The sequence below is a fragment of the Tachypleus tridentatus genome, unplaced genomic scaffold (genome assembly GCF_004210375.1).
Source record: "Tachypleus tridentatus isolate NWPU-2018 unplaced genomic scaffold, ASM421037v1 Hic_cluster_1, whole genome shotgun sequence".
Classification (NCBI taxonomy): domain Eukaryota; kingdom Metazoa; phylum Arthropoda; class Merostomata; order Xiphosura; family Limulidae; genus Tachypleus; species Tachypleus tridentatus.
In genome coordinates, this window is record NW_027467777.1 from 10,976,867 (window position 1) to 11,000,048 (window position 23,182).

The following is a 23,182-nucleotide window of genomic DNA, read 5'->3' on the forward strand; positions in this document are numbered from 1 at the left end:
TAGTTCCTTTGTGTTTTGATACTGATCTAAGCTTTATCCTTCATATTTAGTTCCTTTGTGTTTTGATACTGATCTAAGTTTTATCCTTCATATTTAGTTCCTTTGTGTTTTGATACTGATCTAAGCTTTATCCTTCATATTTAGTCCTTTGTGTTTTGATACTGATCTAAGTTTTATCCTTCATATTTAGTTCCTTTGTGTTTTGATACTGATCTAAGTTTTATCCTTCATATTTAGTTCCTTTGTGTTTTGATACTGATCTAAGTTTTATCCTTCATATTTAGTTCCTTTGTGTTTTGATACTGATCTAAGTTTTATCCTTCATATTTAGTTCCTTTGTGTTTTGATACTGATCTAAGTTTTATCCTTCATATTTAGTTCCTTTGTGTTTTGATACTGATCTAAGCTTTATCCTTCATATTTAGTTCCTTTGTGTTTTGATACTGATCTAAGTTTTATCCTTCATATTTAGTTCCTTTGTGTTTTGATACTGATCTAAGTTTTATCCTTCATATTTAGTTCCTTTTGTGTTTTGATACTGATCTAAGTTTTATCCTTCATATTTAGTTCCTTTATTTAGTGTTTTGATACTGATCTAAGTTTTATCCTTCATATTTAGTTCCTTTGTGTTTTGATACTGATCTAAGCTTTATCCTTCATATTTAGTTCCTTTGTGTTTTGATACTGATCTAAGCTTTATCCTTCATATTTAGTTCCTTTGTGTTTTGATACTGATCTAAGCTTTATCCTTCATATTTAGTTCCTTTGTGTTTCTAAGATACTTTGATACTAAAGTTTTATCCTTCATATTTAGTTCCTTTGTGTTTTGATACTGATCTAAGTTTTATCCTTCATATTTAGTTTCTTTGTGTTTTGATACTGATCTAAGCTTTATCCTTCATATTTAGTTCCTTTGTGTTTTGATACTGATCTAAGTTTTATCCTTCATATTTAGTTCCTTTGTGTTTTGATACTGATCTAAGTTTTATCCTTCATATTTAGTTCCTTTGTGTTTTGATACTGATCTAAGTTTTATCCTTCATATTTAGTTCCTTTGTGTTTTGATACTGATCTAAGTTTTATCCTTCATATTTAGTTCCTTTGTGTTTTGATACTGATCTAAGTTTTATCCTTCATATTTAGTTCCTTTGTGTTTTGATGATACTGATCTAAGTTTTATCCTTCATATTTAGTTCCTTTGTGTTTTGATACTGATCTAAGTTTTATCCTTCATATTTAGTTCCTTTGTGTTTTGATACTGATCTAAGTTTTATCCTTCATATTTAGTTCCTTTGTGTTTTGATACTGATCTAAGTTTTATCCTTCATATTTAGTTCCTTTGTGTTTTGATACTGATCTAAGTTTTATCCTTCATATTTAGTTCCTTTGTGTTTTGATACTGATCTAAGTTTTATCCTTCATATTTAGTTCCTTTGTGTTTTGATACTGATCTAAGTTTTATCCTTCATATTTAGTTCCTTTGTGTTTTGATACTGATCTAAGTTTTATCCTTCATATTTAGTTCCTTTGTGTTTTGATACTGATCTAAGCTTTATCCTTCATATTTAGTTCCTTTGTGTTTTGATACTGATCTAAGCTTTATCCTTCATATTTAGTTCCTTTGTGTTTTGATACTGATCTAAGTTTTATCCTTCATATTTAGTTCCTTTGTGTTTTGATACTGATCTAAGTTTTATCCTTCATATTTAGTTCCTTTGTGTTTTGATACTGATTTAAGTTTTATCCTTCATATTTAGTTCCTTTGTGTTTTGATACTGATCTAAGTTTTATCCTTCATATTTAGTTCCTTTGTGTTTTGATACTGATCTAAGTTTTATCCTTCATATTTAGTTCCTTTGTGTTTTGATACTGATCTAAGCTTTATCCTTCATATTTAGTTCCTTTGTGTTTTGATACTGATCTAAGTTTTATCCTTCATATTTAGTTCCTTTTGTGTTTTGATACTGATCTAAGTTTTATCCTTCATATTTAGTTCCTTTGTGTTTTGATACTGATCTAAGATCTTTTATCCTTCATATTTAGTTCCTTTGTGTTTTGATACTGATCTAAGTTTTATCCTTCATATTTAGTTCCTTTGTGTTTTGATACTGATCTAAGCTTTTATCCTTCATATTTAGTTCCTTTGTGTTTTGATACTGATCTAAGCTTTATCCTTCATATTTAGTTCCTTTGTGTTTTGATACTGATCTAAGTTTTATCCTTCATATTTAGTTCCTTTGTGTTTTGATACTGATCTAAGTTTTATCCTTCATATTTAGTTCCTTTGTGTTTTGATACTGATCTAAGTTTTATCCTTCATATTTAGTTCCTTTGTGTTTTGATACTGATCTAAGTTTTATCCTTCATATTTAGTTCCTTTGTGTTTTGATACTGATCTAAGTTTTATCCTTCATATTTAGTTCCTTTGTGTTTTGATACTGATCTAAGTTTTATCCTTCATATTTAGTTCCTTTGTGTTTTGATACTGATCTAAGTTTTATCCTTCATATTTAGTTCCTTTGTGTTTTGATACTGATCTAAGTTTTATCCTTCATATTTAGTTCCTTTGTGTTTTGATACTGATCTAAGTTTTATCCTTCATATTTAGTTCCTTTGTGTTTTGATACTGATCTAAGTTTTATCCTTCATATTTAGTTCCTTTGTGTTTTGATACTGATCTAAGTTTTATCCTTCATATTTAGTTCCTTTGTGTTTTGATACTGATCTAAGTTTTATCCTTCATATTTAGTTCCTTTGTGTTTTGATACTGATCTAAGCTTTATCCTTCATATTTAGTTCCTTTGTGTTTTGATACTGATCTAAGCTTTATCCTTCATATTTAGTTCCTTTGTGTTTTGATACTGATCTAAGTTTTATCCTTCATATTTAGTTCCTTTGTGTTTTGATACTGATCTAAGTTTATCCTTCATATTTAGTTCCTTTGTGTTTTGATACTGATCTAAGTTTTATCCTTCATATTTAGTTCCTTTGTGTTTTGATACTGATCTAAGCTTTATCCTTCCTCTAAGTTTTATCCTTCATATTTAGTTCCTTTGTGTTTTGATACTGATCTAAGCTTTTATCCTTCATATTTAGTTCCTTTGTGTTTTGATACTGATCTAAGTTTTATCCTTCATATTTAGTTCCTTTGTGTTTTGATACTGATCTAAGTTTTATCCTTCATATTTAGTTCCTTTGTGTTTTGATACTGATCTAAGTTTTATCCTTCATATTTAGTTCCTTTGTGTTTTGATACTGATCTAAGTTTTATCCTTCATATTTAGTTCCTTTGTGTTTTGATACTGATCTAAGCTTTATCCTTCATATTTAGTTCCTTTGTGTTTTGATACTGATCTAAGTTTTATCCTTCATATTTAGTTCCTTTGTGTTTTGATACTGATCTAAGCTTTATCCTTCATATTTAGTTCCTTTGTGTTTTGATACTGATCTAAGCTTTATCCTTCATATTTAGTTCCTTTGTGTTTTGATACTGATCTAAGTTTTATCCTTCATATTTAGTTCCTTTGTGTTTTGATACTGATCTAAGTTTTATCCTTCATATTTAGTTCCTTTGTGTTTTGATACTGATCTAAGTTTTATCCTTCATATTTAGTTCCTTTGTGTTTTGATACTGATCTAAGTTTTATCCTTCATATTTAGTTCCTTTGTGTTTTGATACTGATCTAAGTTTTATCCTTCATATTTAGTTCCTTTGTGTTTTGATACTGATCTAAGTTTTATCCTTCATATTTAGTTTCTTTGTGTTTTGATACTGATCTAAGTTTTATCCTTCATATTTAGTTCCTTTGTGTTTTGATACTGATCTAAGTTTTATCCTTCATATTTAGTTCCTTTGTGTTTTGATACTGATCTAAGTTTTATCCTTCATATTTAGTTCCTTTGTGTTTTGATACTGATCTAAGTTTTATCCTTCATATTTAGTTCCTTTGTGTTTTGATACTGATCTAAGTTTTATCCTTCATATTTAGTTCCTTTGTGTTTTGATACTGATCTAAGCTTTATCCTTCATATTTAGTTCCTTTGTGTTTTGATACTGATCTAAGTTTTATCCTTCATATTTAGTTCCTTTGTGTTTTGATACTGATCTAAGTTTTATCCTTCATATTTAGTTCCTTTGTGTTTTGATACTGATCTAAGTTTTATCCTTCATATTTAGTTCCTTTGTGTTTTGATACTGATCTAAGTTTTATCCTTCATATTTAGTTCCTTTGTGTTTTGATACTGATCTAAGTTTTTTCTTCATATTTAGTTCCTTTGTGTTTTGATACTGATCTAAGTTTTATCCTTCATATTTAGTTCCTTTGTGTTTTGATACTGATCTAAGTTTTATCCTTCATATTTAGTTCCTTTGTGTTTTGATACTGATCTAAGCTTTATCCTTCATATTTAGTTCCTTTGTGTTTTGATACTGATCTAAGCTTTATCCTTCATATTTAGTTCCTTTGTGTTTTGATACTGATCTAAGTTTTATCCTTCATATTTAGTTCCTTTGTGTTTTGATACTGATCTAAGTTTTATCCTTCATATTTAGTTCCTTTGTGTTTTGATACTGATCTAAGTTTTATCCTTCATATTTAGTTCCTTTGTGTTTTGATACTGATCTAAGTTTTATCCTTCATATTTAGTTCCTTTGTGTTTTGATACTGATCTAAGCTTTATCCTTCATATTTAGTTCCTTTGTGTTTTGATACTGATCTAAGTTTATCCTTCATATTTAGTTCCTTTGTGTTTTGATACTGATCTAAGTTTTATCCTTCATATTTAGTTCCTTTGTGTTTTGATACTGATCTAAGTTTTATCCTTCATATTTAGTTCCTTTGTGTTTTGATACTGATCTAAGCTTTATCCTTCATATTTAGTTTATTTGTGTTTTGATACTGATCTAAGTTTTATCCTTCATATTTAGTTCCTTTGTGTTTTGATACTGATCTAAGTTTTATCCTTCATATTTAGTTCCTTTGTGTTTTGATACTGATCTAAGTTTTATCCTTCATATTTAGTTCCTTTGTGTTTTGATACTGATCTAAGTTTTATCCTTCATATTTAGTTCCTTTGTGTTTTGATACTGATCTAAGTTTTATCCTTCATATTTAGTTCCTTTGTGTTTTGATACTGATCTAAGCTTTATCCTTTATTTGTTTAGTTCCTTTGTGTTTTGATACTGATCTAAGTTTTATCCTTCATATTTAGTTCCTTTGTGTTTTGATACTGATCTAAGTTTTATCCTTCATATTTAGTTCCTTTGTGTTTTGATACTGATCTAAGTTTTATCCTTCATATTTAGTTCCTTTGTGTTTTGATACTGATCTAAGTTTTATCCTTCATATTTAGTTCCTTTGTGTTTTGATACTGATCTAAGCTTTATCCTTCATATTTAGTTCCTTTGTGTTTTGATACTGATCTAAGTTTTATCCTTCATATTTAGTTCCTTTGTGTTTTGATACTGATCTAAGTTTTATCCTTCATATTTAGTTCCTTTGTGTTTTGATACTGATCTAAGTTTTATCCTTCATATTTAGTTCCTTTGTGTTTTGATACTGATCTAAGTTTTATCCTTCATATTTAGTTCCTTTGTGTTTTGATACTGATCTAAGTTTTATCCTTCATATTTAGTTCCTTTGTGTTTTGATACTGATCTAAGCTTTATCCTTCATATTTAGTTCCTTTGTGTTTTGATACTGATCTAAGTTTTATCCTTCATATTTAGTTCCTTTGTGTTTTGATACTGATCTAAGTTTTATCCTTCATATTTAGTTCCTTTGTGTTTTGATACTGATCTAAGCTTTTATCCTTCATATTTAGTTCCTTTGTGTTTTGATACTGATCTAAGTTTTATCCTTCATATTTAGTTCCTTTGTGTTTTGATACTGATCTAAGTTTTATCCTTCATATTTAGTTCCTTTGTGTTTTGATACTGATCTAAGCTTTATCCTTCATATTTAGTTCCTTTGTGTTTTGATACTGATCTAAGTTTTATCCTTCATATTTAGTTCCTTTGTGTTTTGATACTGATCTAAGTTTTATCCTTCATATTTAGTTCCTTTGTGTTTTGATACTGATCTAAGTTTTATCCTTCATATTTAGTTCCTTTGTGTTTTGATACTGATCTAAGTTTTATCCTTCATATTTAGTTCCTTTGTGTTTTGATACTGATCTAAGTTTTATCCTTCATATTTAGTTCCTTTGTGTTTTGATACTGATCTAAGTTTTATCCTTCATATTTAGTTCCTTTGTGTTTTGATACTGATCTAAGTTTTATCCTTCATATTTAGTTCCTTTGTGTTTTGATACTGATCTAAGTTTTATCCTTCATATTTAGTTCCTTTTTTTTTGATACTGATCTAAGTTTTATCCTTCATATTTAGTTCCTTTGTGTTTTGATACTGATCTAAGCTTTATCCTTCATATTTAGTTCCTTTGTGTTTTGATACTGATCTAAGCTTTATCCTTCATATTTAGTTCCTTTGTGTTTTGATACTGATCTAAGTTTTATCCTTCATATTTAGTTCCTTTGTGTTTTGATACTGATCTAAGCTTTATCCTTCATATTTAGTTCCTTTGTGTTTTGATACTGATCTAAGCTTTTTATCCTTTGTGTTTTGATACTGATTAGTTCCTTCATGTGTTTTGATACTGATCTAAGTTTTATCCTTCATATTTAGTTCCTTTGTGTTTTGATACTGATCTAAGCTTTATCCTTCATATTTAGTTCCTTTGTGTTTTGATACTGATCTAAGTTTTATCCTTCATATTTAGTTCCTTTGTGTTTTGATACTGATCTAAGTTTTATCCTTCATATTTAGTTCCTTTGTGTTTTGATACTGATCTAAGTTTTATCCTTCATATTTAGTTCCTTTGTGTTTTGATACTGATCTAAGTTTTATCCTTCATATTTAGTTCCTTTGTGTTTTGATACTGATCTAAGTTTTATCCTTCATATTTAGTTCCTTTGTGTTTTGATACTGATCTAAGTTTTATCCTTCATATTTAGTTCCTTTGTGTTTTGATACTGATCTAAGCTTTATCCTTCATATTTAGTTCCTTTGTGTTTTGATACTGATCTAAGTTTTATCCTTCATATTTAGTTCCTTTGTGTTTTGATACTGATCTAAGTTTTATCCTTCATATTTAGTTCCTTTGTGTTTTGATACTGATCTAAGCTTTATCCTTCATATTTAGTTCCTTTGTGTTTTGATACTGATCTAAGTTTTATCCTTCATATTTAGTTCCTTTGTGTTTTGATACTGATCTAAGTTTTATCCTTCATATTTAGTTCCTTTGTGTTTTGATACTGATCTAAGTTTTATCCTTCATATTTAGTTCCTTTGTGTTTTGATACTGATCTAAGTTTTATCCTTCATATTTAGTTCCTTTGTGTTTTGATACTGATCTAAGTTTTATCCTTCATATTTAGTTCCTTTGTGTTTTGATACTGATCTAAGTTTTATCCTTCATATTTAGTTCCTTTGTGTTTTGATACTGATCTAAGTTTTATCCTTCATATTTAGTTCCTTTGTGTTTTGATACTGATCTAAGTTTTATCCTTCATATTTAGTTCCTTTGTGTTTTGATACTGATCTAAGCTTTATCCTTCATATTTAGTTCCTTTGTGTTTTGATACTGATCTAGGTTTTATCCTTCATATTTAGTTCCTTTGTGTTTTGATACTGATCTAAGTTTTATCCTTCATATTTAGTTTTTTGTGTTTTGATACTGATCTAAGTTTTATCCTTCATATTTAGTTCCTTTGTGTTTTGATACTGATCTAAGTTTTATCCTTCATATTTAGTTCCTTTGTGTTTTGATACTGATCTAAGTTTTATCCTTCATATTTAGTTCCTTTGTGTTTTGATACTGATCTAAGTTTTATCCTTCATATATTTAGTTCCTTTGTGTTTTGATACTGATCTAAGCTTTATCCTTCATATTTAGTTCCTTTGTGTTTTGATACTGATCTAAGTTTTATCCTTCATATTTAGTTCCTTTGTGTTTTGATACTGATCTAAGTTTTATCCTTCATATTTAGTTCCTTTGTGTTTTGATACTGATCTAAGTTTTATCCTTCATATTTAGTTCCTTTGTGTTTTGATACTGATCTAAGCTTTATCCTTCATCCTTTGTGTTTTGATATGATCTAGTTTTATCCTTCATATTTAGTGTGTTTTGATACTGATCTAAGTTTTATCCTTCATATTTAGTTCCTTTGTGTTTTGATACTGATCTAAGTTTTATCCTTCATATTTAGTTCCTTGTGTGTTTTGATACTTTGTGTTTTGATACTGATCTAAGCTTTATCCTTCATATTTAGTTCCTTTGTGTTTTGATACTGATCTAAGCTTTATCCTTCATATTTAGTTCCTTTGTGTTTTGATACTGATCTAAGCTTTATCCTTCATATTTAGTTCCTTTGTGTTTTGATACTGATCTAAGTTTTATCCTTCATATTTAGTTCCTTTGTGTTTTGATACTGATCTAAGTTTTATCCTTCATATTTAGTTCCTTTGTGTTTTGATACCTTTATCCTTCATATTTAGTTCCTTTGTGTTTTGATACTGATCTAAGTTTTATCCTTCATATTTAGTTCCTTTGTGTTTTGATACTGATCTAAGTTTTATCCTTCATATTTAGTTCCTTTGTGTTTTGATACTGATCTAAGTTTTATCCTTCATATTTAGTTCCTTTGTGTTTTGATACTGATCTAAGCTTTATCCTTCATATTTAGTTCCTTTGTGTTTTGATACTGATCTAAGTTTTATCCTTCATATTTAGTTCCTTTGTGTTTTGATACTGATCTAAGTTTTATCCTTCATATTTAGTTCCTTTGTGTTTTGATACTGATCTAAGTTTTATCCTTCATATTTAGTTCCTTTGTGTTTTGATACTGATCTAAGTTTTATCCTTCATATTTAGTTCCTTTGTGTTTTGATACTGATCTAAGCTTTTATCCTTCATATTTAGTTCCTTTGTGTTTTGATACTGATCTAAGTTTTATCCTTCATATTTAGTTCCTTTGTGTTTTGATACTGATCTAAGTTTTATCCTTCATATTTAGTTCCTTTGTGTTTTGATACTGATCTAAGTTTTATCCTTCATATTTAGTTCCTTTGTGTTTTGATACTGATCTAAGCTTTTATCCTTCATATTTAGTTCCTTTGTGTTTTGATACTGATCTAAGTTTTATCCTTCATATTTAGTTCCTTTGTGTTTTGATACTGATCTAAGTTTTATCCTTCATATTTAGTTCCTTTGTGTTTTGATACTGATCTAAGCTTTATCCTTCATATTTAGTTCCTTTGTGTTTTGATACTGATCTAAGTTTTATCCTTCATATTTAGTTCCTTTGTGTTTTGATACTGATCTAAGTTTTATCCTTCATATTTAGTTCCTTTGTGTTTTGATACTGATCTAAGTTTTATCCTTCATATTTAGTTCCTTTGTGTTTTGATACTGATCTAAGTTTTATCCTTCATATTTAGTTCCTTTGTGTTTTGATACTGATCTAAGTTTTATCCTTCATATTTAGTTCCTTTGTGTTTTGATACTGATCTAAGTTTTATCCTTCATATTTAGTTCCTTTGTGTTTTGATACTGATCTAAGTTTTATCCTTCATATTTAGTTCCTTTGTGTTTTGATACTGATCTAAGTTTTATCCTTCATATTTAGTTCCTTTGTGTTTTGATACTGATCTAAGTTTTATCCTTCATATTTAGTTCCTTTGTGTTTTGATACTGATCTAAGTTTTATCCTTCATATTTAGTTCCTTTGTGTTTTGATACTGATCTAAGTTTTATCCTTCATATTTAGTTCCTTTGTGTTTTGATACTGATCTAAGTTTTATCCTTCATATTTAGTTCCTTTGTGTTTTGATACTGATCTAAGTTTTATCCTTCATATTTAGTTCCTTTGTGTTTTGATACTGATCTAAGTTTTATCCTTCATATTTAGTTCCTTTGTGTTTTGATACTGATCTAAGCTTTATCCTTCATATTTAGTTCCTTTGTGTTTTGATACTGATCTAAGTTTTATCCTTCATATTTAGTTCCTTTGTGTTTTGATACTGATCTAAGTTTTATCCTTCATATTTAGTTTTTTCGTGTTTTGATACTGATTTAAGTTTTATCCTTCATATTTAGTTCCTTTGTGTTTTGATACTGATCTAAGCTTTATCCTTCATATTTAGTTCCTTTGTGTTTTGATACTGATCTAAGTTTTATCCTTCATATTTAGTTCCTTTGTGTTTTGATACTGATCTAAGCTTTATCCTTCATATTTAGTTCCTTTGTGTTTTGATACTGATCTAAGCTTTATCCTTCATATTTAGTTCCTTTGTGTTTTGATACTGATCTAAGTTTTATCCTTCATATTTAGTTTCTTTGTGTTTTGATACTGATCTAAGCTTTATCCTTCATATTTAGTTCTGATCTTTTATCCTTCATTTTGTTCCTTTGTGTTTTGATACTGATCTAAGTTTTATCCTTCATATTTAGTTCCTTTTTTTGATACTGATCTAAGTTTTATCCTTTATTTAGTTCCTTTGTGTTTTGATACTGATCTAAGTTTTATCCTTCATATTTAGTTCCTTTGTGTTTTGATACTGATCTAAGTTTTATCCTTCATATTTAGTTCCTTTGTGTTTTGATACTGATCTAAGTTTTATCCTTCATATTTAGTTCCTTTGTGTTTTGATACTGATCTAAGCTTTATCCTTCATATTTAGTTCTACTGATCTAAGTTTTATCCTTCATATTTAGTTCCTTTGTGTTTTGATACTGATCTAAGTTTTATCCTTCATATTTAGTTCCTTTGTGTTTTGATACTGATCTAAGTTTTATCCTTCATATTTAGTTCCTTTGTGTTTTGATACTGATCTAAGCTTTATCCTTCATATTTAGTTCCTTTGTGTTTTGATACTGATCTAAGCTTTATCCTTCATATTTAGTTCTTTTGTTTTGATACTGATCTAAGTTTTATCCTTCATATTTAGTTCCTTTGTGTTTTGATACTGATCTAAGTTTTATCCTTCATATTTAGTTCCTTTGTGTTTTGATACTGATCTAAGTTTTATCCTTCATATTTAGTTTTTTGTGTTTTGATACTGATCTAAGCTTTATCCTTCATATTTAGTTCCTTTGTGTTTTGATACTGATCTAAGTTTTATCCTTCATATTTAGTTCCTTTGTGTTTTGATACTGATCTAAGTTTTATCCTTCATATTTAGTTCCTTTGTGTTTTGATACTGATCTAAGTTTTATCCTTCATATTTAGTTCCTTTGTGTTTTGATACTGATCTATCCTTCATATTTAGTTCTTTATCTGATCTTTTATCCTTCATATTTAGTTCCTTTGTGTTTTGATACTGATCTAAGTTTTATCCTTCATATTTAGTTCCTTTGTGTTTTGATACTGATCTAAGTTTTATTTATATTTAGTTTTTGTGTTTTGATACTGATCTAAGTTTTATCCTTCATATTTAGTTCCTTTGTGTTTTGATACTGATCTAAGCTTTATCCTTCATATTTAGTTCCTTTGTGTTTTGATACTGATCTAAGTTTTATCCTTCATATTTAGTTCCTTGTGTTTTGATACTGATCTAAGTTTTATCCTTCATATTTAGTTCCTTTGTGTTTTGATACTTTCTAAGTTTATCCTTCATATTTAGTTTTGTGTTTTGATACTGATCTAAGCTTTTATCCTTCATATTTAGTTCCTTTGTGTTTTGATACTGATCTAAGTTTTATCCTTCATATTTAGTTCCTTTGTGTTTTGATACTGATCTAAGCTTTATCCTTCATATTTAGTTCTTTGTGTTTTGGTACTGATCTAAGTTTTATCCTTCATATTTAGTTCCTTTGTGTTTTGATACTGATCTAAGTTTTATCCTTCATATTTAGTTCCTTTGTGTTTTGATACTGATCTAAGTTTTATCCTTCATATTTAGTTCCTTTGTGTTTTGATACTGATCTAAGTTTTATCCTTCATATTTAGTTCCTGATCTAAGTGTTTTGTGTTTTGATACTGATCTAAGTTTTATCCTTCATATTTAGTTCCTTTGTGTTTTGATACTGATCTAAGTTTTATCCTTCATATTTAGTTCCTTTGTGTTTTGATACTGATCTAAGTTTTATCCTTCATATTTAGTTCCTTTGTGTTTTGATACTGATCTAAGATCTTTAAGTGTTTTGATACTGATCTAAGTTTTATCCTTCATATTTAGTTCCTTTGTGTTTTGATACTGATCTAAGTTTTATCCTTCATATTTAGTTCCTTTGTGTTTTGATACTGATCTAAGCTTTATCCTTCATATTTAGTTCCTTTGTGTTTTGATACTGATCTAAGCTTTATCCTTCATATTTAGTTCCTTTGTGTTTTGATACTGATCTAAGTTTTATCCTTCATATTTAGTTCCTTTGTGTTTTGATACTGATCTAAGTTTTATCCTTCATATTTAGTTCCTTTGTGTTTTGATACTGATTTAAGTTTTATCCTTCATATTTAGTTCTTTTGTGTTTTGATACTGATCTAAGTTTTATCCTTCATATTTAGTTCCTTTGTGTTTTGATACTGATCTAAGTTTTATCCTTCATATTTAGTTCCTTTGTGTTTTGATACTGATCTAAGTTTTATCCTTCATATTTAGTTCCTTTGTGTTTTGATACTGATCTAAGTTTTATCCTTCATATTTAGTTCCTTTGTGTTTTGATACTGATCTAAGTTTTATCCTTCATATTTAGTTTCTTTGTGTTTTGATACTGATCTAAGTTTTATCCTTCATATTTAGTTCCTTTGTGTTTTGATACTGATCTAAGCTTTATCCTTCATATTTAGTTCCTTTTGTGTTTTGATACTGATCTAAGTTTTATCCTTCATATTTAGTTCCTTTGTGTTTTGATACTGATCTAAGTTTTATCCTTCATATTTAGTTCCTTTGTGTTTTGATACTGATCTAAGTTTTATCCTTCATATTTAGTTCCTTTGTGTTTTGATACTGATCTAAGTTTTATCCTTCATATTTAGTTCCTTTGTGTTTTGATACTGATCTAAGCTTTATCCTTCATATTTAGTTCCTTTGTGTTTTGATACTGATCTAAGTTTTATCCTTCATATTTAGTTCCTTTGTGTTTTGATACTGATCTAAGTTTTATCCTTCATATTTAGTTCCTTTGTGTTTTGATACTGATCTAAGCTTTTATCCTTCATATTTAGTTCCTTTGTGTTTTGATACTGATCTAAGCTTTATCCTTCATATTTAGTTCCTTTGTGTTTTGATACTGATCTAAGTTTTATCCTTCATATTTAGTTCCTTTGTGTTTTGATACTGATCTAAGTTTTATCCTTCATATTTAGTTCCTTTGTGTTTTGATACTGATCTAAGCTTTATCCTTCATATTTAGTTCCTTTGTGTTTTGATACTGATCTAAGTTTTATCCTTCATATTTAGTTCCTTTGTGTTTTGATACTGATCTAAGCTTTATCCTTCATATTTAGTTCCTTTGTGTTTTGATACTGATCTAAGTTTTATCCTTCATATTTAGTTCCTTTGTGTTTTGATACTGATCTAAGTTTTATCCTTCATATTTAGTTCCTTTGTGTTTTGATACTGATCTAAGTTTTATCCTTCATATTTAGTTCCTTTGTGTTTTGATACTGATCTAAGTTTTATCCTTCATATTTAGTTCCTTTGTGTTTTGATACTGATCTAAGTTTTATCCTTCATATTTAGTTCCTTTGTGTTTTGATACTGATCTAAGTTTTATCCTTCATATTTAGTTCCTTTGTGTTTTGATACTGATCTAAGTTTTATCCTTCATATTTAGTTCCTTTGTGTTTTGATACTGATCTAAGCTTTATCCTTCATATTTAGTTTCTTTGTGTTTTGATACTGATCTAAGTTTTATCCTTCATATTTAGTTCCTTTGTGTTTTGATACTGATCTAAGTTTTATCCTTCATATTTAGTTCCTTTGTGTTTTGATACTGATCTAAGTTTTATCCTTCTTTTATATTTAGTTTTATCCTTTTTAGTGTTTTGATACTGATCTAAGCTTTATCCTTCATATTTAGTTCCTTTGTGTTTTGATACTGATCTAAGTTTTATCCTTCATATTTAGTTCCTTTGTGTTTTGATACTGATCTAAGTTTTATCCTTCATATTTAGTTCCTTTGTGTTTTGATACTGATCTAAGCTTTTATCCTTCATATTTAGTTCCTTTGTGTTTTGATACTGATCTAAGTTTTATCCTTCATATTTAGTTCCTTGTGTTTTGATACTGATCTAAGCTTTTATCCTTCATATTTAGTTCCTTTGTGTTTTGATACTGATCTAAGTTTTATCCTTCATATTTAGTTCCTTTGTGTTTTGATACTGATCTAAGTTTATCCTTCATATTTAGTTCCTTTGTGTTTTGATACTGATCTAAGTTTTATCCTTCATATTTAGTTCCTTTGTGTTTTGATACTGATCTAAGTTTTATCCTTCATATTTAGTTCCTTTGTGTTTTGATACTGATCTAAGCTTTATCCTTCATATTTAGTTCCTTTGTGTTTTGATACTGATCTAAGTTTTATCCTTCATATTTAGTTCCTTTGTGTTTTGATACTGATCTAAGCTTTATCCTTCATATTTAGTTCCTTTGTGTTTTGATACTGATCTAAGCTTTATCCTTCATATTTAGTTCCTTTGTGTTTTGATACTGATCTAAGTTTTATCCTTCATATTTAGTTCCTTTGTGTTTTGATACTGATCTTTTATCCTTCATGTTTTGATACTGATCTAGGTTTTATCCTTCATATTTAGTTCCTTTGTGTTTTGATACTGATCTAAGTTTTATCCTTCATATTTAGTTCCTTTGTGTTTTGATACTGATCTAAGTTTTATCCTTCATATTTAGTTCCTTTGTGTTTTGATACTGATCTAAGTTTTATCCTTCATATTTAGTTCCTTTGTGTTTTGATACTGATCTAAGTTTTATCCTTCATATTTAGTTCCTTTGTGTTTTGATACTGATCTAAGTTTTATCCTTCATATTTAGTTCCTTTGTGTTTTGATACTGATCTAAGTTTTATCCTTCATATTTAGTTCCTTTGTGTTTTGATACTGATCTAAGCTTTATCCTTCATATTTAGTTCCTTTGTGTTTTGATACTGATCTAAGTTTTATCCTTCATATTTAGTTCTTTTGTGTTTTGATACTGATCTAAGTTTTATCCTTCATATTTAGTTCCTTTGTGTTTTGATACTGATCTAAGTTTTATCCTTCATATTTAGTTCCTTTGTGTTTTGATACTGATCTAAGTTTTATCCTTCATATTTAGTTCCTTTGTGTTTTGATACTGATCTAAGTTTTATCCTTCATATTTAGTTCCTTTGTGTTTTGATACTGATCTAAGTTTTATCCTTCATATTTAGTTCCTTTGTGTTTTGATACTGATCTAAGTTTTATCCTTCATATTTAGTTCCTTTGTGTTTTGATACTGATCTAAGTTTTATCCTTCATATTTAGTTCCTTTGTGTTTTGATACTGATCTAAGTTTTATCCTTCATATTTAGTTCCTTTGTGTTTTGATACTGATCTAAGTTTTATCCTTCATATTTAGTTCCTTTGTGTTTTGATACTGATCTAAGTTTTATCCTTCATATTTAGTTCCTTTGTGTTTTGATACTGATCTAAGTTTATCCTTCATATTTAGTTCCCTTGTGTGTTTTGATACTGATCTAAGCTTTATCCTTCATATTTAGTTCCTTTGTGTTTTGATACTGATCTAAGCTTTATCCTTCATATTTAGTTCCTTTGTGTTTTGATACTGATCTAAGCTTTATCCTTCATATTTAGTTCCTTTGTGTTTTGATACTGATCTAAGCTTTATCCTTCATATTTAGTTCCTTTGTGTTTTGATACTGATCTAAGTTTTATCCTTCATATTTAGTTTATACTGATTCCTTTATTTAGTGTTTTGATACTGATCTAAGCTTTATCCTTCATATTTAGTTCCTTTGTGTTTTGATACTGATCTAAGTTTTATCCTTCATATTTAGTTCCTTTGTGTTTTGATACTGATCTAAGTTTTATCCTTCATATTTAGTTCCTTTGTGTTTTGATACTGATCTAAGCTTTTATCCTTCATATTTAGTTCCTTTGTGTTTTGATACTGATCTAAGTTTATCCTTCATATTTAGTTCCTTTGTGTTTTGATACTGATCTAAGCTTTATCCTTCATATTTAGTTCCTTTGTGTTTTGATACTGATCTAAGTTTTATCCTTCATATTTAGTTCCTTTGTGTTTTGATACTGATCTAAGTTTTATCCTTCATATTTAGTTCCTTTGTGTTTTGATACTGATCTAAGTTTTATCCTTTGTTCCTTTGTGTTTGATACTGATCTAAGTTTTATCCTTCATATTTAGTTCCTTTGTGTTTTGATACTGATCTAAGTTTTATCCTTCATATTTAGTTCCTTTGTGTTTTGATACTGATCTAAGTTTTATCCTTCATATTTAGTTCCTTTGTGTTTTGATACTGATCTAAGTTTTATCCTTCATATTTAGTTCCTTTGTGTTTTGATACTGATCTAAGTTTTATCCTTCATATTTAGTTCCTTTGTGTTTTGATACTGATCTAAGTTTTATCCTTCATATTTAGTTTCTTTGTGTTTTGATACTGATCTAAGTTTTATCCTTCATATTTAGTTCCTTTGTGTTTTGATACTGATCTAAGTTTTATCCTTCATATTTAGTTCCTTTGTGTTTTGATACTGATCTAAGTTTTATCCTTCATATTTAGTTCCTTTGTGTTTTGATACTGATCTAAGTTTTATCCTTCATATTTAGTTCCTTTGTGTTTTGATACTGATCTAAGTTTTATCCTTCATATTTAGTTCCTTTGTGTTTTGATACTGATCTAAGTTTTATCCTTCATATTTAGTTCCTTTGTGTTTTGATACTGATCTAAGTTTTATCCTTCATATTTAGTTCCTTTGTGTTTTGATACCTTTATCCTTCATATTTAGTTCCTTTGTGTTTTGATACTGATCTAAGTTTATCCTTCATATTTAGTTCCTTTGTGTTTTGATACTGATCTAAGCTTTATCCTTCATATTTAGTTCCTTTGTGTTTTGATACTGATCTAAGTTTTATCCTTCATATTTAGTTCCTTTGTGTTTTGATACTGATCTAAGTTTTATCCTTCATATTTAGTTCCTTTGTGTTTTGATACTGATCTAAGTTTTATCCTTCATATTTAGTTCCTTTGTGTTTTGATACTGATCTAAGTTTTATCCTTCATATTTAGTTCCTTTGTGTTTTGATACTGATCTAAGCTTTATCCTTCATATTTAGTTCCTTTGTGTTTTGATACTGATCTAAGTTTTATCCTTCATATTTAGTTCCTTTGTGTTTTGATACTGATCTAAGCTTTATCCTTCATATTTAGTTCCTTTGTGTTTTGATACTGATCTAAGTTTTATCCTTCATATTTAGTTCCTTTGTGTTTTGATACTGATCTATACTGATCTAAGTTTTATCCTTCATATTTAGTTCCTTTGTGTTTTGATACTGATCTAAGCTTTATCCTTCATATTTAGTTCCTTTGTGTTTTGATACTGATCTAAGCTTTATCCTTCATATTTAGTTCCTTTGTGTTTTGATACTGATCTAAGTTTTATCCTTCATATTTAGTTCCTTTGTGTTTTGATACTGATCTAAGTTTTATCCTTCATATTTAGTTCCTTTGTGTTTTGATACTGATCTAAGTTTTATCCTTCATATTTAGTTCCTTTGTGTTTTGATACTGATCTAAGCTTTATCCTTCATATTTAGTTCCTTTGTGTTTTGATACTGATCTAAGTTTTATCCTTCATATTTAGTTCCTTTGTGTTTTGATACTGATCTAAGTTTTATCCTTCATATTTAGTTCCTTTGTGTTTTGATACTGATCTAAGTTTTATCCTTCATATTTAGTTCCTTTGTGTTTTGATACTGATCTAAGTTTTATCCTTCATATTTAGTTCCTTTGTGTTTTGATACTGATCTAAGTTTTATCCTTCATATTTAGTTCCTTTGTGTTTTGATACTGATTTAAGTTTTATCCTTCATATTTAGTTCTTTGTGTTTTGATACTGATCTAAGTTTTATCCTTCATATTTAGTTTAGTTCCTTTGTGTTTTGATACTGATCTAAGTTTTATCCTTCATATTTAGTTCCTTTGTGTTTTGATACTGATCTAAGTTTTATCCTTCATATTTAGTTCCTTTGTGTTTTGATACTGATCTAAGTTTTATCCTTCATATTTAGTTCCTTTGTGTTTTGATACTGATCTAAGTTTTATCCTTCATATTTAGTTCCTTTGTGTTTTGATACTGATATTTAGTTCCTTTGTGTTTTGATACTGATCTAAGTTTTATCCTTTATTTAGTTCCTTTGTGTTTTGATACTGATCTAAGTTTATATTTAGTTCCTTTGTGTTTTGATACTGATCTAAGTTTTATCCTTCATATTTAGTTTTATCCTTTGTGTTTTGATACTGATCTAAGCTTTATCCTTCATATTTAGTTCCTTTGTGTTTTGATACTGATCTAAGCTTTTATCCTTCATATTTAGTTCCTTGTGTTTTGATACTGATCTAAGCTTTATCCTTCATATTTAGTTCCTTTGTGTTTTGATACTGATCTAAGTTTTATCCTTCATATTTAGTTCCTTTGTGTTTTGATACTGATCTAAGCTTTATCCTTCATATTTAGTTCCTTTGTGTTTTGATACTGATCTAAGTTTTATCCTTCATATTTAGTTCCTTTGTGTTTTGATACTGATCTAAGCTTTATCCTTCATATTTAGTTCCTTTGTGTTTTGATACTGATCTAGGTTTTATCCTTCATATTTAGTTTCTTTGTGTTTTGGTTCTGATCTAAGTTTTATCCTTCATATTTAGTTCCTTTGTGTTTTGATACTGATCTAAGTTTTATCCTTCATATTTAGTTCCTTTGTGTTTTGATACTGATCTAAGTTTTATCCTTCATATTTAGTTCCTTTGTGTTTTGATACTGATCTAAGTTTTATCCTTCATATTTAGTTCCTTTGTGTTTTGATACTGATTTAAGTTTTATCTTTTATATTTAGTTCCTTTGTGTTTTGATACTGATTTAAGTTTTATCCTTCAAATTAAGTTCCTTTGTGTTTTGATACTGATTTAAGTTTTATCCTTCATATTTAGTTCCTTTGTGTTTTGATACTGATCTAAGTTTTATCCTTCATATTTAGTTCCTTTGTGTTTTGATACTGATCTAAGTTTTATCCTTCATATTTAGTTCCTTTGTGTTTTGATACTGATCTAAGCTTTATCCTTCATATTTAGTTCCTTTGTGTTTTGATACTGATCTAAGTTTTATCCTTCATATTTAGTTCCTTTGTGTTTTGATACTGATCTAAGTTTTATCCTTCATATTTAGTTCCTTTGTGTTTTGATACTGATCTAAGTTTTATCCTTCATATTTAGTTCCTTTGTGTTTTGATACTGATCTAAGCTTTATCCTTCATATTTAGTTCCTTTGTGTTTTGATACTGATCTAAGTTTTATCCTTCATATTTAGTTCCTTTGTGTTTTGATACTGATCTAAGTTTTATCCTTCATATTTAGTTCCTTTGTGTTTTGATACTGATCTAAGCTTTTATCCTTCATATTTAGTTTTTGTGTTTTGATACTGATCTAAGCTTTATCCTTCATATTTAGTTCCTTTGTGTTTTGATACTGATCTAAGTTTTATCCTTCATATTTAGTTCCTTTGTGTTTTGATACTGATCTAAGCTTTTATCCTTCATATTTAGTTCCTTTGTGTTTTGATACTGATCTAAGTTTTATCCTTCATATTTAGTTCCTTTGTGTTTTGATACTGATCTAAGTTTTATCCTTCATATTTAGTTCCTTTGTGTTTTGATACTGATCTAAGTTTTATCCTTCATATTTAGTTCCTTTGTGTTTTGATACTGATCTAAGTTTTATCCTTCATATTTAGTTCCTTTGTGTTTTGATACTGATCTAAGTTTTATCCTTCATATTTAGTTCCTTTGTGTTTTGATACTGATCTAAGTTTTATCCTTCATATTTAGTTCCTTTGTGTTTTGATACTGATCTAGTTTTATCCTTCATATTTAGTTCCTTTGTGTTTTGATACTGATCTAAGCTTTATCCTTCATATTTAGTTCCTTTGTGTTTTGATACTGATCTAAGTTTTATCCTTCATATTTAGTTCCTTTGTGTTTTGATACTGATCTAAGTACTGATCTAAGTTTTATCCTTCATATTTAGTTCCTTTGTGTTTTGATACTGATCTAAGCTTTATCCTTCATATTTAGTTCCTTTGTGTTTTGATACTGATCTAAGTTTTATCCTTCATATTTAGTTCTTTTGTGTTTTGATACTGATCTAAGTTTATCCTTCATATTTAGTTCCTTGTGTGTTTGATACTGATCTAAGTTTTATCCTTCATATTTAGTTCCTTTGTGTTTTGATACTGATCTAAGCTTTATCCTTCATATTTAGTTCCTTTGTGTTTTGATACTGATCTAAGTTTTATCCTTCATATTTAGTTCCTTTGTGTTTTGATACTGATCTAAGTTTTATCCTTCATATTTAGTTCCTTTGTGTTTTGATACTGATCTAAGTTTTATCCTTCATATTTAGTTCCTTTGTGTTTTGATACTGATCTAAGTTTTATCCTTCATATTTAGTTCCTTTGTGTTTTGATACTGATCTAAGTTTTATCCTTCATATTTAGTTCCTTTGTGTTTTGATACTGATCTAAGCTTTATCCTTCATATTTAGTTCCTTTGTGTTTTGATACTGATCTAAGTTTTATCCTTTATATTTAGTTCCTTTGTGTTTTGATACTGATCTAAGTTTTATCCTTCATATTTAGTTCCTTTGTGTTTTGATACTGATCTAAGTTTTATCCTTCATATTTAGTTCCTTTGTGTTTTGATACTGATCTAAGTTTTATCCTTCATATTTAGTTCCTTTGTGTTTTGATACTGATCTAAGTTTTATCCTAAGTTTTTTGTGTTTTGATACTGATCTAAGTTTTATCCTTCATATTTAGTTCCTTTGTGTTTTGAGTGATCTAAGTTTATCCTTCATATTTAGTTCCTTTGTTTTGATACTGATCTAAGTTTTATCCTTCATATTCAGTTTTATTGTGTTTTGATACTGATCTAAGCTTTATCCTTCATATTTAGTTCCTTTGTGTTTTGATACTGATCTAAGTTTTATCCTTCATATTTAGTTCCTTTGTGTTTTGATACTGATCTAAGTTTTATCCTTCATATTTAGTTCCTTTGTGTTTTGATACTGATCTAAGCTTTATCCTTCATATTTAGTTCCTTTGTGTTTTGATACTGATCTAAGTTTTATCCTTCATATTTAGTTCCTTTGTGTTTTGATACTGATCTAAGTTTTATCCTTCATATTTAGTTCCTTTGTGTTTTGATACTGATCTAAGCTTTATCCTTCATACTGATCTATCCTTCATATTTAGTTTCTTTGTGTTTTGATACTGATCTAAGCTTTATCCTTCATATTTAGTTCCTTTGTGTTTTGATACTGATCTAAGCTTTATCCTTCATATTTAGTTCCTTTGTGTTTTGATACTGATCTAAGCTTTATCCTTTATATTTAGTTCCTTTGTGTTTTGATACTGATCTAAGTTTTATCCTTCATATTTAGTTCCTTTGTGTTTTGATACTGATCTAAGTTTTATCCTTCATATTTAGTTCCTTTGTGTTTTGATACTGATCTAAGTTTTATCCTTCATATTTAGTTCCTTTGTGTTTTGATACTGATCTAAGTTTTATCCTTCATATTTAGTTCTTTGTGTTTTGATACTGATCTAAGCTTTATCCTTCATATTTAGTTCCTTTGTGTTTTGATACTGATCTAGGTTTTATCCTTCATATTTAGTTCCTTTGTGTTTTGATACTGATCTAAGTTTTATCCTTCATATTTAGTTTCTTTGTGTTTTGATACTGATCTAAGTTTTATCCTTCATATTTAGTTCCTTTGTGTTTTGATACTGATCTAAGTTTTATCCTTCATATTTAGTTCCTTTGTGTTTTGATACTGATCTAAGTTTTATCCTTCATATTTAGTTCCTTTGTGTTTTGATACCTGATCTAAGTTTTATCCTTCATATTTAGTTCCTTTGTGTTTTGATACTGATCTAAGTTTTATCCTTCATATTTAGTTCCTTTGTGTTTTGATACTGATCTAAGTTTTATCCTTCATATTTAGTTCCTTTTGTTTTGATACTGATCTAAGCTTTATCCTTCATATTTAGTTCCTTTGTGTTTTGATACTGATCTAAGTTTTATCCTTCATATTTAGTTCCTTTGTGTTTTGATACTGATCTAAGTTTTATCCTTCATATTTAGTTCCTTTGTGTTTTGATACTGATCTAAGCTTTATCCTTCATATTTAGTTCCTTTGTGTTTTGATACTGATCTAAGTTTTATCCTTCATATTTAGTTCCTTTGTGTTTTGATACTGATCTAAGTTTTATCCTTCATATTTAGTTCCTTTGTGTTTTGATACTGATCTAAGCTTTATCCTTCATATTTAGTTCCTTTGTGTTTTGATACTGATCTAAGTTTTATCCTTCATATTTAGTTCCTTTGTGTTTTGATACTGATCTAAGTTTTATCCTTCATATTTAGTTCCTTTGTGTTTTGTACTGATCTAAGCTTTATCCTTCATATTTAGTTCCTTTGTGTTTTGATACTGATCTAAGTTTTATCCTTCATATTTAGTTCCTTTGTGTTTTGATACTGATCTAAGTTTTATCCTTCATATTTAGTTCCTTTGTGTTTTGATACTGATCTAAGCTTTATCCTTCATATTTAGTTCCTTTGTGTTTTGATACTGATCTAAGTTTTATCCTTCATATTTAGTTCCTTTGTGTTTTGATACTGATCTAAGTTTTATCCTTCATATTTAGTTCCTTTGTGTTTTGATACTGATCTAAGCTTTATCCTTCATCCTAAGTTTTATCCTTCATATTTAGTTCCTTTGTGTTTTGATACTGATCTAAGTTTTATCCTTCATATTTAGTTCCTTTGTGTTTTGATACTGATCTAAGTTTTATCCTTCATATTTAGTTCCTTTGTGTTTTGATACTGATCTAAGT